Below are 15,233 nucleotides of genomic sequence, written 5' to 3' on the forward strand. Positions count from 1 at the left end.
GATCAGCCTATGACCCCAAGAAGACGCTGTTGGGAAAGAACTGCAGACAAGGGACTATTAAGAATAGTAGTAGTAACAACAACAATGATACTGAATGATGGCCACATGCTAGTCTTTGTGCCAACCACATTATACACTCCATTTCATAAAATTCTTACAATATTTCAGCAAGGTAGTTATCATTTTCCTAGCTACAGATGTAGATAGTGAGGCCCAGTGAAATTAAGTGCATTGCCCCAAATTACATAGACCTGTTCCTTAACGTTATAAATACTTACATACAGATAAATACAGATGACTAATCTATAAGACAGAATAGGACAAGAGCCCTTAAAAGAAAGAGTATTGTAGAAGTAGAGAACACCGGGGGAAAAGGAACAGGGATGTGAAAATGTGGCGTGTGCTTAGGAAACAAGGAGTAGCCTGGTCTGTAATGCATTTAAACTTGTTGACTCGGCACCCTCTGATTAGAACTCATACTTTGATAAGATAGTAAGATACACCCATCTGTACAAAAAGATTTCTAGGAAGAAGGACTTCTTTCCAAAAGATCTGACTACTATTTCTCGTAATTTTTTTCCTTTCTCTTTCTTCTGTTCTTTTTTTCTTTCTTTCCTTCCTTCCTTCCTCCCTTCCTTCTTTCCTTCTTTCTCTCTTTCTTTCTTTCTTTTCCTCCTCTCTCTCTCTTTTGGTGGAGGCAGATGGAAGAAGAAAAATGAAATACAAAGTTACCTTGAGTTACCCAGGAGGAGATATGAGTGTGAGGGGAGCAGTGTTAACAGCAGAGGGTGTCCAAGGAGTGCAAGATCTGGGTACATTTTCTTTTATTCCCCAGAATGCCTGATCACTCGTATTTGCCTCTGCCCAATTAAAGTTAAGATTATTGGTATAGCAGTAGGAACCTGAAAGCCTTGGTTCCTTTGTCCTTTTCCTCAATTACTTCTGGAATATCATCTACTTTTTATTTTTATAAAAATTGTTTTAGGGGTCAGGATGTGGTGTAGGAGCGGTAGCTAGAAAGCCTGGGTTCTAATACAATGTACCTTTCGCATCTCCAGAAAGTTTTGTCACTTCTCTGTTTAAATTTTCTTGTCAGCAAAGTAAATGGTTTCAGCCCAGATAGCATTTCTTAATCTGTTAAACCACCCCCCCATCCCTTTTGATGAAAATAAAACCTTATGCTTTTCTGAATTTTTTTTCCACTCTTCTCTAGTTAGACCCCCTGGTTCACAGAATACATTGTACAGCACCATTAGTGAAGATGAATTTGTGGAGCTTTCCTTTTTCTATTTTCTCAAGCTTTCCTTTTAAAATGTTTTCCAAATATAAGGCATTGTAATACATAAAAATACATATTTTCTCAAATTCTACAGGGTACTGCAACCAGGTATTCAGTATTTTTTTCTAGAGAGTTTGCTAACCCACTCACCCACATTGAGATATCTAAGACTCCTTCAAGCTCTAAGATGCAATGATTATGATTCTATGATGCTGACATTTGCTTTGTCGACGCTTAAAGCAGAGCTTTTCAACTTCAAACAATAGCATAACAAGTTGCTATAACAATTACACTTATAGGAATCTTTAAGCAGATGTGCACAACAGCTCTTTACAACTAGTATCACATTGGACGGCCAAAGCTTTAGGAGATTGTTAAAATTCTCAGCAAAGGTGAATTCTTCAGTTAATTATATCCTATCGGAAAAAGTATTGCCTTCCTATCTACTTATAAAACTGACCGACTGGTTTTTTCGGGATGTTAATTTTCCAGCCAGCCACAGGCTGGAAACATCCCCAGTAACTTTAATCACTAGTCCCTCACTCTGTCGCAGCTCCTGCGTCTCACCCTCCTAACCTTGCCCGTTGAGTTCACCCTTACTGATGTAATCATACATGCTTCTTTGTAGTGACATTCGTCACAGTGCTCATTTAGAATTATCATCATTTTTACTGCACCCTAGGTCAACGGGATTAAACGTGCTTATGCAATTTGTTGTCATTTTAATTTTTTCAGCTAGGGCTTCTTCATCCAGAAGGACAATTTATTTTATCTGATCAATATATAACTAGCCAGTCAAATGACTCTGGAAAATTGGTAGAAAATCCTTCACTGGGGCAAAGTCTTATATTTAGAGAGGTTTTTGTAAACCCGGACAGTGGCATTTCACTTTGAATCCACAGGTCCAAAATTTATTAGTGTGAAGTTAGTCTTTCAGTCTATTAAAGCAATAAGCATAAAATATGCATGATTTGTATTTATGTGTGTGTTGAATTTAATAAACTCGTCGAGAGTCAGGTATTTTTAAAGAAATCTCTAGCCTGTTCCACACTGACTAATTCACCAATTTTCAGATAGAGCTGAAAATATTCTTTTTTGCTGTGGCTTAAACTTTTTTTTTTTTTTTTTTTTAATAAATAGAGTACATAGACTGTAAAGTAGCAATGTGGTTTGCTGTGACATTCTATATATTCCTCAACTTTGCTCTTTCTACGGTCAGGGGTCAGGTTATGCACAAATAAATAAATCCACAATAGTTTAAATCTAGGAATTTGGCTAAACTCTGAAAACATAGCCTAATAGACTTGATAGCTTGGCATTTCATCATTGCTTTATATTATAAGGTTGACAATGCCACCTTATAAAAGATACATTTGTTTATTTTCATGTTAGATCAAAAGTGGGGGTTTTAGGAATGGGAATGGATTACAGATCGTTCTCTCCTGGTTATTTTTGGCTTTAAGTATATTGATCATTTTATCATTTTCTTGTTTTAAACTGCTTTAAACACAGCACAAATGTTATTCTCATCATGCCAGAAATGGGTTTGGAATTGATTTTGAGTTTCCATCAATTTTACTCTTCGCTCTCTGTGAGAAGTTTTTCACTTGCTTAAATTCAAAAGGATAGTTTTGTTCAAAAGATGTCAGAGGACAACCTTTAGAGATCCTCAGCTGGACAAGAAAGCTCCCATTTTCTACTTTACAAAAGAATAAAAATCATGAATTTATTACCATGGACTTTATTGAAATTAGTGAGGAATCATTCATACGAATGCAATTTCAAGGGCTTCCTCCCTCTTTCTCTTCATGTAAGTGTTCGACAAAAGCTTGTATCTTCTGAGAAGCCGGCCTGATTGGTCCAGGTTGGCACTGTTTCAGTGTTTGGCCTACGGCGGCTGCTTAGGAATAATTTTGTCTCATCCTCTCTATTTTCCTGGACCGCATTGGACTCAGACACGTGGTATGCAAAGGAAATCCAAGTCCCTTAAAAATGCTATTTCTTTGGGTACTAAAGCCAAGCCGAGTTCTACTTTGGCCAAATGATCTTATCAAGATTTAACGAGAGATATGCAGTAATATCTCCAATCTGTGAGCAGACATTCACTAAGGAAGATAATTTACTACGTACAGAATACATATATTTTCCCTCCTGGAAGCAGGGAGGGACACGATCGAACTTATTCTATTGGTGCTGAGAATAACAACACTGACACGGATTTTATGGCAATTATTCATTTCAGTTAATTTAGAAAGAAATAAACAAGTAGTTCTCTCCAAATTAAAACAGATACTGGAGATCTATTTTCAGTTATTGCTGAAAATATTTTGGCTTCCATAAAGGCACCTTACTAACACAGCTGCTTTGCCCTCCTCTGCGCTGTCACAATTCAGAATTTGTAACATTTCAGCCAGGTTCTCTAGACTAATTGGATGAAACAATTGCATTACAGTGTTAAGATTCCTTTGCAGAATCAAATGAGAGGAGATCTGCACAGTTCAGATAGCCTGGAAGATCTGTGACGAACACAGCCCAAATCCTACATGTTCCATACATTTTTCTGCATTTAAAGTAATAATCACTTATATAATAAGTGTTAGGATTTAACTTCACACTTAGGACTATCAACAAACATCGGGAGAAATTTAGATACGTAACTTCATTTCCCATCCCAGTCTTACTTCTCGCCTGCACTATGTTTTGTGTTTCAGAACAAATGCTTCATCTCTTTTGAAAAGTGCCAGGAAATCTCTTCTCCAGCTCTCTGGGCCCTTGATTTTACATGTATAGTAATGACACACCTTGAAACAGAGAGCCCCACAAACTAGAGTGGGACGTTAATTTAAATACAGACTTAGGGGGAAGAGCTCCATCTACTGCATCAGTTAGATCATAGTTTGCACCCTACAGTTATCCCATTCACTACTTTCAACCTCTTAGACGCTCTGGAGAGAATGAAAAAGTTACAGCCCCCAAACCGCTTTGTGTCTGAGGCCATTTTGAGTATTTCCCAGATATTCTGAGCCCCTTTCCTTCACCCTTCCCAATCTCCAAAGCTTTCTATGTTTCAGAATAAAAGAAAAATGGGATGCTTTGCTATATAAACCATCCTTGGAAAGAGGCAGGAAGCCATTGGTTACTGAAGGAAAAGCCCTAGATGGCTAAGGGGAAAGCAATAGAAAGAAAATCGCTCTACCTGGTCAGCTGAGCAGCCCAGGTAAAAAGCAAAGAGAAGTATAGCCTACTTACTCCTCCTGCCTTGCGTCATTGCTGGGGAAGTCTGCAGCCACCCAGGATCAGGTCTTCTGGGCTCTCCCCAGCTGCACAGTGTCGTTGTGGCATTGGGAATTTGCTGTGGCTTCGTAAGATTATGGGGATATGCTTCAGCAAGCCAAAAAAGTCACAAACAAAATTCAGGAGAGAAAAAAAAAAAGTACAAAAACAGCTGATCTTACTAGAGGAGCTCTTGGCATTTGCCTACATATGCCACAATTTTCTTTGGTATTTCCTGGTTCTGTGATCAGAAAAATTATCATACCATGTTTATTATTGTTGTTTTTTTCAGGTGGTGAGGGGTGGTACAGGGAGGCCAAACACTGTAGGAGTTTTGGGGCATAGCAAGGTAAAGATTACTTCTCCCACTTGTTTGAAGGCTTTCCAGGACATCACAAGGTTAGAAAGTTTCTTCTTCAGAATACTGAAGATACACAGAAATCATATACAGGGAAAAATGGCCATAGTCTTTCTAGATTGGGAAAGTGAAAAACTTTTTAACACAGTAACAGATATGGAACAAAGCAAACTGCATCTGAATAAACCCGAATGTTAATATAGCTGCATAAAATTCAAGTGTGAAAGACTTATAAAGACACTCTATAAACTAAGATACCCTATTTAGAATACAAATAGACATTAATAAGTATATACATATATTAAATAATCAGAGGGAGGCAGCAGTTAACTGGATTTTTAAATTATAAAAAAATAGAATATAATAAATTAATAAAAGTTTGCATTAATGCTGATCCTCTTTTATGTAAAAATAAAATTAATATTAAAATGTAAAGTGGAGTCGCGTCTCTGTGTGTGTACATGTGCGTATATATATGTATATCTGCACAAAGTATTACTGACTGACATTGAAAGGTGATACGCTGCATAGAAATCAAAACTTTGAATTATTTTAAATTGGGCATTTAAAATATCAGCATTAGCCTGGCATGTTTTTTTCTCTTTTTTTATACATTTAATTTTCAGGTTCTGTTTTAAAGCATGAAAAGAAAGACAAATTGGAAAAACATTGCATATTAGTATATATTTTGTAAAATAATCCCTCTGCATTTATTAAAATATTTAGTTCTCAAAAGAAAAAAAAAAAACAAAACGGCTAATTGCATTTTTTTTTTTAAGCCTTTCCAAGACAAGTTCAGTTCTGAGTCAAGAACAAGTATGAGAAATTTCACCTCAAAATGAAATTTGTTTGGCTAGTTATAAAGGCCTGAAAAACGAGATTATCTCCATCTTAACTATAACAAACAGCTAATGAATAAATATATTCTGGCAAGAATTGATCAGAATTGCAAAGCCTGGGAGGGTCATCGCAGACTTGAGAAAGGTAACCAAGTGAGGAAACATCAAACGGAGTTAATGGAGATAAAGCCCTTCTGAAAAATGGAAAGTGTTAACAATGACTGACAGGAAAGAATATACTTCAACAGCAGTGGCAACAACAAAACAAAACAAAACAGCCCCAAACAACTGGAAACACATATCTCCAGAAGCAAAATATGACTGCTTATTAGGCAAGAGGAGAACCTACTTCTTTGTCATTCCCTTTGGAAGCCAGGCTTAAAAAAAAAAAAAAAAAAAAGGTTGCACAAAAGATACATGTGTTCCTTTTCTGGTATTATTACAGGCCCACCTAGATTTAGCTTTCGATTCCAGATGAGATCAGGCATGTTCAGACTAGCACATCTTTGCTCTGTAAGCACAGAGCTGCTATCATTTCACTGGCAAATTCTCGTATCCCCAAATTTATGCACAATAGATGCCCTTAAAAATCTGCAAATTTCCTACTTCAGCCAAATACCTCACTGAGTTAATTTTTTTTCCTAATTTACTTTGCTACCATTAAGCCGAAAAGTTAAGGCAAGCGACTCCTATAAGAAAGGAAAGTTGAATAGTACTTACCCTAAGTATACTGTGCAAGCCTTATTGGGGGAATCTACTTTGGCTCTATGATTTTTAGGAGGGAGTCCAGGTCTAAACTCAGCTCTCACCCTTTTCCCTTCTGGAAAACTGAGTAGACTCACTGAAGGTAGCTCTGAGAAAGATCATACAAATCAACAGCCTTACCTGTGGCCATTCAGAAGACTGCACTTTGGTGTGTGTTTAAAACTATGAATAAAGTCAGAGACAGCGCATGCTCAGCAGGCAATTTAAAAATATTTATAACATTGTTGTTTCAAAAACAAATTTCCTCAAACAAAGCAAAACTCACATTTCTCATCCATGCCAAGTTTAACGTTCTGAGACAAAGCTGTTTTGGAGTTTTCCGCTGGGGGAAAAAAAGGCTTCTAAAATTTTTTGTTGAACGAAAAATAGTTCTCCCTTCCCTTTTGGGTACTCTTAAAGGGGTGGAATAAATTTCCCTCCAAGTTTCAACAGAACTCACCTCTGGCTGAGATAAGCATTAGAAATTTAAGGTCTGTGAAAAATCATTTTAGAGAAAGTAACAAGGAACTAAGAACTATGGGTTTAAAGAATGTAATAGTTATCTGAACGTTCAGAGCAGTCTAGCTTGTTACTGTATAAAAAAAAATCCTGATACAAACAGGATATATCATGTCATGTATAGATAGGGTATATCATGATGAGAATAATGTATAGGCAACCAACCATTTACACACCTAGAGAAGTTATGTTTTTCTTTTGCTCACTAAAATCTGAACTCTCCAAAACTGAAAAAGAAATACATCAAAAATTTAGGAGAAATCCTGTAATAATGTTATTTTAATTCCTCTGTTTTATATAGGAAGCATGGAGGGAAGGCAATCGCATATCAATTGGCTAAACAGCAAGTTACACAAAATAAAAATTTGATTAACTATGATTCTCAAAGTACTTAATGCAGCAGGAATGCCTGTGTTACCCCTGCCTGGCAATTTCTCTCTTTCTCATCCTTGAGGATCCCCAAGTATTCCATTTCACCATCTATCACCAAACCCTGCACAGCCCACAGATCTCACAGATCTTATTGAAATCTCCCACTTAATTCTGAAGTCTCTGAATGACTTTCAGCCCTTGCTCTACTTTCCAGGGGTGCTCAGCTGACCTCACAAAAGCTCCACAGAAACATCGTTCAGGATCTCTGATGCTTTCAAACTCAACAGAGGGTGCCAAAAAAAAAAAAAAAAAAGCCAACGATTAAAAAAAAAGTTTATTAAAGTGAAACTAGGAGTGCAGATTTGAAGAAGTTGCTTCTACTTTTATTTCCCTCTGAACTCAGCACAGGTGTTTCCTAACTCACACTGCCGTGCATACTGATGAAGGGAGGGTTAAGTGAAGGTGAGGGAGTGGGCCAAGGGCCGACCAGCAGGCATTTAGGATCTCTAGCCTCCTGTGTTAATGGACGTGTTTAAAAATGGACCCCCCAAAAAGCCTAGAATGAGGTTTCTTTTTGGCAAATGATTAAACCAGTATACTGAAATAATTAAAGCTTTGTCCTTAAATAAAGCATCAGATCAACAGAACAAAAACAAAGATAAAAATTGCACACACATATGCATGCGCGTGCACACACACACTCTCTCTCACACACGCAGATACACAAAACTAGCGGGTGAGGGGAGAAGGAAATTAAATAAAAGAAAACAAACAGAGTCCTAACAGGCCATTCTCCGAAAAGGAATCTAAATAAAAAGTCATATGATATCTGATAGTGCAGGACACGTCGCCAAGAACTGGAGCGGATTGCCTACAGGAAGAAAGGGCCAGTGTATTCCAGCTCAAAGAGCTTTTCTTTTCTCCTCCTCTATTTTTTTTCCCTTTTCTCCTCGACTGTGAATGTGTTACTCTCAGGTCAGATCCACGAAGAATCCCAGAATGACAGCTATTACCTTTCACTGTACTCTTGGCGGCACAACTAGCTGATAGGAGCTGCCTGAGTTGGGATCAAGAGGGGCTAGTGCAGCTTTCAGTAACAGCCTCTTACCATATCCCTTCTGCCCCTTCCATAGACCCCCTTGGTCACATAAAAAAAGAGAGCAAAAAAAAAAAAAAAAAAAAGCAGCAAAAGCAAAAAAACCCAAAACAAAACAAAAACCAAAAATGTAAGCACAGCAGCCCACAGCAACAAAAGAGTTCAGGGGGAAAAAATCAGAAACAAGCCAAAGGGGGGATGCTCTTGCCTTCAATATAAAACTTTTTAAAGGCCGAGCTTCTTTTTTCTTATTTTGATTACTTTCTTTTTAAAGATCCTTTTCTCCTGAAGCACTATTGGAAGCATTAAAAATCTGTACAAAAAGACAGAAAAGTCTGGAAGCAATACAAGATTTTTCCTGAAGAAAACACACAACTATAAGAAGGGAGCTACCCTAAAAAATTTTGGATTTGTCAAAAGTTCCCCTAAATCTAATGTCTTTCAGTGAGTTCAAGTGGCCACCTAGCTCTTGTTTTTTTCTCTGAGGGTCATTACTGAGGCAACACATACACAGTAAGGTTTCCCGAAAAGACTCCTTGTTATCAAGTTACTTCAAACATAAGGCACTCACACCTCCCAGCCAGAAGGGTTTACTGACTAGTAGACATCACACTCTGCCCTGATATGTGTTACACTCTTAAGAAGCAGTTACATAAATGCATTCTAAAAATATGGAAAAATGTATATATCTATATTTTCCCTACAGTTTTTCTCCCCAGGGACAGGAATAGATTATATTTTCAGTGAATGGAAAAAAAGAAAAGAAAGAAAAGAGTTTCTGAATCTTGAAACAACTGTTGTAGCTCATTTTCACTTAGTAAAACAGTTATCTGTACTTTGGTACTGTACATAATATATATTTAAGCATTTTTCTGGTGCTTTTGCATTTTTCCCCTCATTCAGTTTTATGTTTATTATGTATCTTAGGAAGATTTCCAAATGACAGTCGAGATACAAATGCATTAGGGGGAGAACTTTTAGAAAGAAAACATTTTCTTGAGTTTATAATTCAAGAATATTAGAATAAAGATATAAATCCATTTATAAACGATGGAATTGTTTAGTACATTTTGCACATACAGTTCACACGCTGATTTCTTTTTCTTTTTGTCGGAGCATTAATTTGAAAATGATAAGCATTCTGGAATGTTTGCTACAAACACAAATTCATGGTAAAAATATACAAGCATAGGCAAAAAATCAAGTGGAGAACACAAAGCTACATGGCAATCAGAATCATAGAAAAATCTCTGTCTAGACTACATTTCGCTTGAACTAGTGTATCATGGATGGGGCAAGTAATCTCTCTGGGGCTTTTGTCATTTACGTAATTAGATGGAAACAAAAATAAAATACAAGTATCTGCTCCTTTAGTACCTTTTCTTAATAACTGACAAGTGACACAGGCGGTACCTTTTAAACAGATGGATGCAAGAACTTGTGAGGCTGCATGAACGAATGCACCCCATTGGTATTTGGGGAGCCCAAATTCTTTAATTAACTTTTTACCCAAGTGGCAAAAGTAGAAGATGTTCTCGCCACTACATTGATTATTTGGTGTACTCTCATTCTCTCCTCCACAGGATTTTGGGGACCCAGAAGGGGTAAAGAGATGATAAGAGAAGATGCATCCTGAGCAACTTTTATTGTGAGTAAAAAAAAAAAAATAGCATAGAGTGAGCATAAGAACAGTTGGATTTAGAAAGATTAAAAGAGGAGAAAAGAGCAACATATCCAACTTCATTAGTCTTTTTCCTTTTTATTTTTTATGTATATATATTGGGGTGATGGGGAGAAAAGATAACTGGATTTCTTTTGAATGTCTTTGTGTCTTTATAGAGTGAATGTTCTGTTCCTGTCTCTTTCTTTTTAGGCGAAAAACTAATAAAAATAGAAAAACATATATCAGACATTAAGCTCACTTCCCCCCCCCCCCTTCCCTTTGTAAAGAACTCTTTGTTCTCTAGTGAAAATGCTGAAAAATCCCCGGGCAGCTACTCCCTGAAACAAGTGCAAAACACTTAGAGGCTTTTGGGCTGGCTGGGAGCCAGGAACCCTCCCGCTGTCTGGTTAGAAGAGGAAAAAAAGAAGAGAGAGGGAGAGGGAGAGAGGGGAAGAGAGATGGGGGGGCAGAGGGAGAGAGAGAGAGAGAGAGAGAGAGGGAGGGGGGAGAGAGAGAGAGAAGGGAAGAGAGAGAGAGAGAGAGAGAGAGAAATTGGAGCTTCCTTTAATAGACATAGGAAGCAACGTTTTTTTTCTTTTTCTTTTTTTTCAAAACTGGCGGTCAAGCGTTAAGTAACTCCCGTCCAAATCCACCTGCTAGAAATGAACTTGGGTAACCCCCCAGGGGTGCACAAAGACAGGGAAGACAGTAACATACTCCATACTCTTTCCCACCCCCCGTTGTACTGCTTCCATTCTTTCTGCTCCCATACACAAATGCCCACAGATCTCACGCCACCCCCCTTACCCCCCAACAACAAACACAGCGAAATACATGCTCCCTCAGTCTCCTAAAAAAAAAAAAAGGCTTTTCCATCTCGGTTGCGACACAGTGATAAGGGGTAGCGAACATCTCATACCTGGTGTGAATGCTAATCAGTCAGGAGTTCTCCTTTTCCCAAGACAGGGAACTGTTTCCTTCCAAATTTATTAGAACCTCCTCCACTGCCTCTTTGAAAAACCTTCTTTGTCACCCTCTCCCAAGTCCCGATACTTCTTTAAAAAAAAAATGGCTTCGGAGCTCCTTCTATTCTTGATATTGATTCTCTCTCTCTCCCCCCACCCCTCCTCCTCTCTCCTGTCTGTGTCTCTTCTGAGTGGTCTATTGATAAGTCCCTGGAGGCACTGGGTCAGCCTGCCCGTAGGAAACCAGACACAATGCACAAATCTCCGAGTGCCATTCTGCCATCAGCAAGCAGACCACGTTTAGGAGAGAGAGAGAGGAAAAAAAAAACAGTAGAGGAAGAGAAAGAGAGGGGGGGGGGGGGGGGGGGGAGAGAGAGAGAGGAAGAGAGAGAGAGAGAGAGACACGGAAGGAGAGAGAGAGAGTGTGAGAAAAAGACTGATTGGAACAGGAGGGAGGGAGAGAGAGAAAGGGAGAGGGAGAGAGAGCGCGAGGGAGAGCGACACTGCCAGTCAGGTTAATCATCCCTACTTTAATTAGCTGTTCGGCTTAGACATAAAACAATTGAATTTGAATGATCTGTCAGCAGGCTCGGCTGAACCAAAGGGGAAAAGCGAATATTACAAAAAGACTGTTGGTGTGTTCTGATAAGCAATACGGCTCGTACTGACAAATCCTCAAAGGGGGAACTATTAAAACTTACAACTAAACAAAAAGTGCAAATACAAATGGCACTAGATAGAGGTCTTTAAAAAAATGGAGTTTCCCCCCCTAGTTTTATGAACGGTAGATATTTATGTGCAGGTGCCAACATATTAGGGTCTGCGTGTAATGTGTGAAAGTTTATTAACGACGGTCTAGGAGTGTAGCAGACAGATGCTGCAGAGAACAAGACAGGTACAGTCAGATGCCGAGTCTAGATCTTGGAGGGAGATGGATGCTGGAAGAGGCACCGTGGCAAGAGATCAGCACAGACAAAGTCAGTGGGCAGACAGGCAGACAGATTTTAGGCACGGCACGATCTCGTCTAAAAAGGCAAAAGTTCTGATGCAATAATAGGTGCAAAACAATCCATCCATCCTCTCCCCCGGGAGCACTCTAAGGTACAGTTAAAATGGATTAATCTTTGTGACAAACAGAGCTGGCAAGGCAGACTATGGCAGACACCGAAGGCGATTCACAGACCCAGAGAATACCAGAGCCGGAAAGAGCCACGGAGATCAATCTCCCCAATGACCTCATTTAGCAGACGAGGAAACTGAGGCCCAGAGACTCAGGCTAATAAATCACAAAGGCAGTAGCAAGGTCGACACTGGAACCCAGGGCCCGAGCGGCCCACCAGGCTGGCGCTCTTTCTATCGTACCAGCTAACCTCCAGGTTTCTGCACAGACCCTGGCCCAACAGGTATGGCTATCAACCTTGTCTCCAGAATAACAAGAGTCCTCCATCTCTGTAGTCAGTGCACGAACCTCCAGTTTCTAAAATGTCTAAATAGCTACATGGAAATATTTTCTTGTCCATTTTGAATTCTAGGGATAGGGATTTAAGTCTTACTTCAGTCTCAGAGCAAAGCAGAAAAATATAGCATTGTAGAGGCCCCGTCTTAGCAACACATAGCCTGGTCCTGCCACATTCCCAGCTAAAGAAGGCCAGTGGATCCATCTACAAAGACCTCTCCCAGAGTCTGCAGTTCTCTATGTATATCATCTGCTATATATCACCATGTAGGAAGATGTCGTTCTTTCCTACAACTCATTTTTAAAATATAGGCACACTGTGGGTGAAAGAGATTGAGGCTTACAGCCTACAATGCCCTTTAAATCACTGATGAGATTTGTTACCTGCAAGATTAGCTGTGGGCAACTTTTCCTGTATATCTCGACTGAAATGAGCTTCTAAAATAGGAAATTTGGGGAAACGGCATTATCTGCCCACATAGTCGATGGTATCTTTTTGGGGGGGAGGACACATATGATCAGATTCAGTAAGTAAGGCTCTCCCTCTTGACAACAGATAATTGAAGGTACATTTTTTTTTTTAAAGGGGGGAAAGAGGTGCTTATGAAGAGAGCAGTGCCATCAGATGTTACTGGAGAGATTAAGTCTCTTGTCCTAAAACAAGAATCATGGTGTATATAAAAGCGAAAACTCCTTCTCAGTCACACCTCGGTGACGATGTTGCTACTCAGGGTGGAACAAGACAACTGCAAGAAATGTCAGGCACCGGAGGCCACCGGAGGGCAAGTGAGCTGAGGGGCCCATAGCCAGAGTCATTTAGCTTATTTGCACATCAACTGCTTTCACAATGGCTGCTGTGACCTGTCTGAAACACATGGTCCACAGTCCGTCAATTTAGGGGGAGGAGGGACCACTGCTTTTGACATTGGTGGGTCCTCCTGCACTCTCAAATCACCTGATAGGCAAGAGCCCAGAGCAGAGCAGTGAGGTGCTCAGTAAATTCGTGCTGGGTGAACAGGGTGAAAATGGCAATGAGCTTTGGAGTGAAACAGATCTTTATAACATTGCAGAAGTCATGGCCACGCTCAGAGCCTCAGTTTCCCTATGCGTAAAAGGTGGTAATATTAATCCCATAAGGTTTTCTTGAGCATGACATGAGCTCACATATATAAAGTCCATGGATGGTATTACATGGTAATTACTATTGAGGCAGGCATAAAATGAGGGTGTAAATAAATAAAACTGCATACTCTGGATGTGCTGAGTGGGATATATTCAAAGCATGTAGGTTCAGGACAGGAATACTCACAGCAAAGCAAGGATCTAATACACAGATTTCTATTAGAAAGGGTTGGCAGGAGGGATTATCAAGTTTAGAATCCGAAAGTTCTAGAATTTAAACTTCAAAGATCATCTGAGGACTGTTTGATCTCTTCCTACCCAGACGTCGGTATATTTCCCAGCTCATAATAATAACCAACATATTACCGAGTACTTGATTTGTGCTAAGCACTCTGCTAAGTACTTTACATTTGTGTCCTACTTTAGTGTCACAGCAACCCGAAGAATTAGGCACAATGTAGCCTCATTTCATAGAAAAGGAAACTGAGGAATAGAAGGGTTAGGTCACGTGTTCAAGAGCTCACAGCTAGTAAGGGTGGAACTGGGGAGGAAATCCAGGCAATCTGACTCTGAAGCCCATACCCTCAGCCATGATGCTGGGGTGGGGTGGGGGCACATGGTAGGTCTTACTCAGTAACTATGTGTTGAATAAATGAGCAAGTGCATAGAACACCAGTGTGTTCTGATTTCATTAAAAAATAAGTGGAAATCTGTGCGCAATCACTGGAGAGAATCTTGTGCTTGGATTATCCAATCTGTACCTGTATCTATTCGGCAGCTCACTTCAGGTGGCAGCCCTTCCTCAGAAGCCAGGGTGAGCCATGTCCCTGTGTGGTGTTGAAAATGGATGAGGCGAAGATTGCTGCCTATGACCACCCAGGGCATTTAAATATCTGACGGCATTTTCAGCACTTTGAGGGTAGTGTTAGCACACGGGTTATTAATTGGCTTAATTCCAGTTCGGATAATTACATCGTGTCTCTTTAATTTTTCCCCGACTATGCCATTCTTCATTTCCTGTCACAAATGTGCTCTTTAAAAAAGCATGTGAACACACAAAAACATATAGTTATATTTAAGGTTTGCATAGTAATATAGGGTGTTCTTTTTTTTCTAAATGATTACTGTATAGTGGCCATGTAATAAATGAATGGGCAAAAGAATTGAAGTCATTGCAAAATAAAGATAACTAGTTGAAGCTAATGTTTGAAATAAACAGATTTTTAAACCATTTCCTTGGTGACAGGATTCCAATCATATATTTTTTTTCTCATGGGCAGATATTTCAAGAGCTGATGACCTGCTCATGATAAGCCGATTTCCCTATACTATATAGTTTCTAGCATAAAAAAAAATAGCAATGAAAACTGATCTTTTAAAGTAGAAAGTAACACTAGGTTCTGAATGGTATAGTATACTGAACTCATGGGTTTTAGAATGTCATTAATACAGTTATTAGACCCTGACTTATTTGGCAGGTTTTTTCTTTGCCAAACATATTACTAGAATAATCTTCAAATTATAGAAGGAAAGGACAAAGGATCCTA

At 39.2% G+C, this 15,233-nt stretch overlaps 1 protein-coding gene across 17 annotated transcripts in view; it reads right to left on the minus strand.

Moving 5' to 3' along the window:
* ZBTB20 (zinc finger and BTB domain containing 20) overlaps nt 1–15,233 on the minus strand; it is a 797,562-nt gene that overhangs the window by 129,354 nt on the left and 652,975 nt on the right. The window contains exon 1 of one of the 17 annotated variants that reach the window (XM_032406592.1): nt 11,063–11,433. The exons of 15 other annotated variants lie outside the window; for them this stretch is intronic. The gene's annotated coding sequence lies outside the window, so the exon portion shown is untranslated. Of the gene's footprint in view, nt 1–4,528; nt 5,204–11,062; nt 11,434–15,233 lie in introns of those variants that run through there. One more of the 17 variants, XM_032406595.1, reaches the window with a different exon arrangement.

Source organism: Phoca vitulina, unplaced genomic scaffold (assembly GCF_004348235.1).
Source record: "Phoca vitulina isolate PV1807 unplaced genomic scaffold, GSC_HSeal_1.0 scaffold8, whole genome shotgun sequence".
Classification (NCBI taxonomy): Eukaryota; Metazoa; Chordata; class Mammalia; order Carnivora; family Phocidae; genus Phoca; species Phoca vitulina.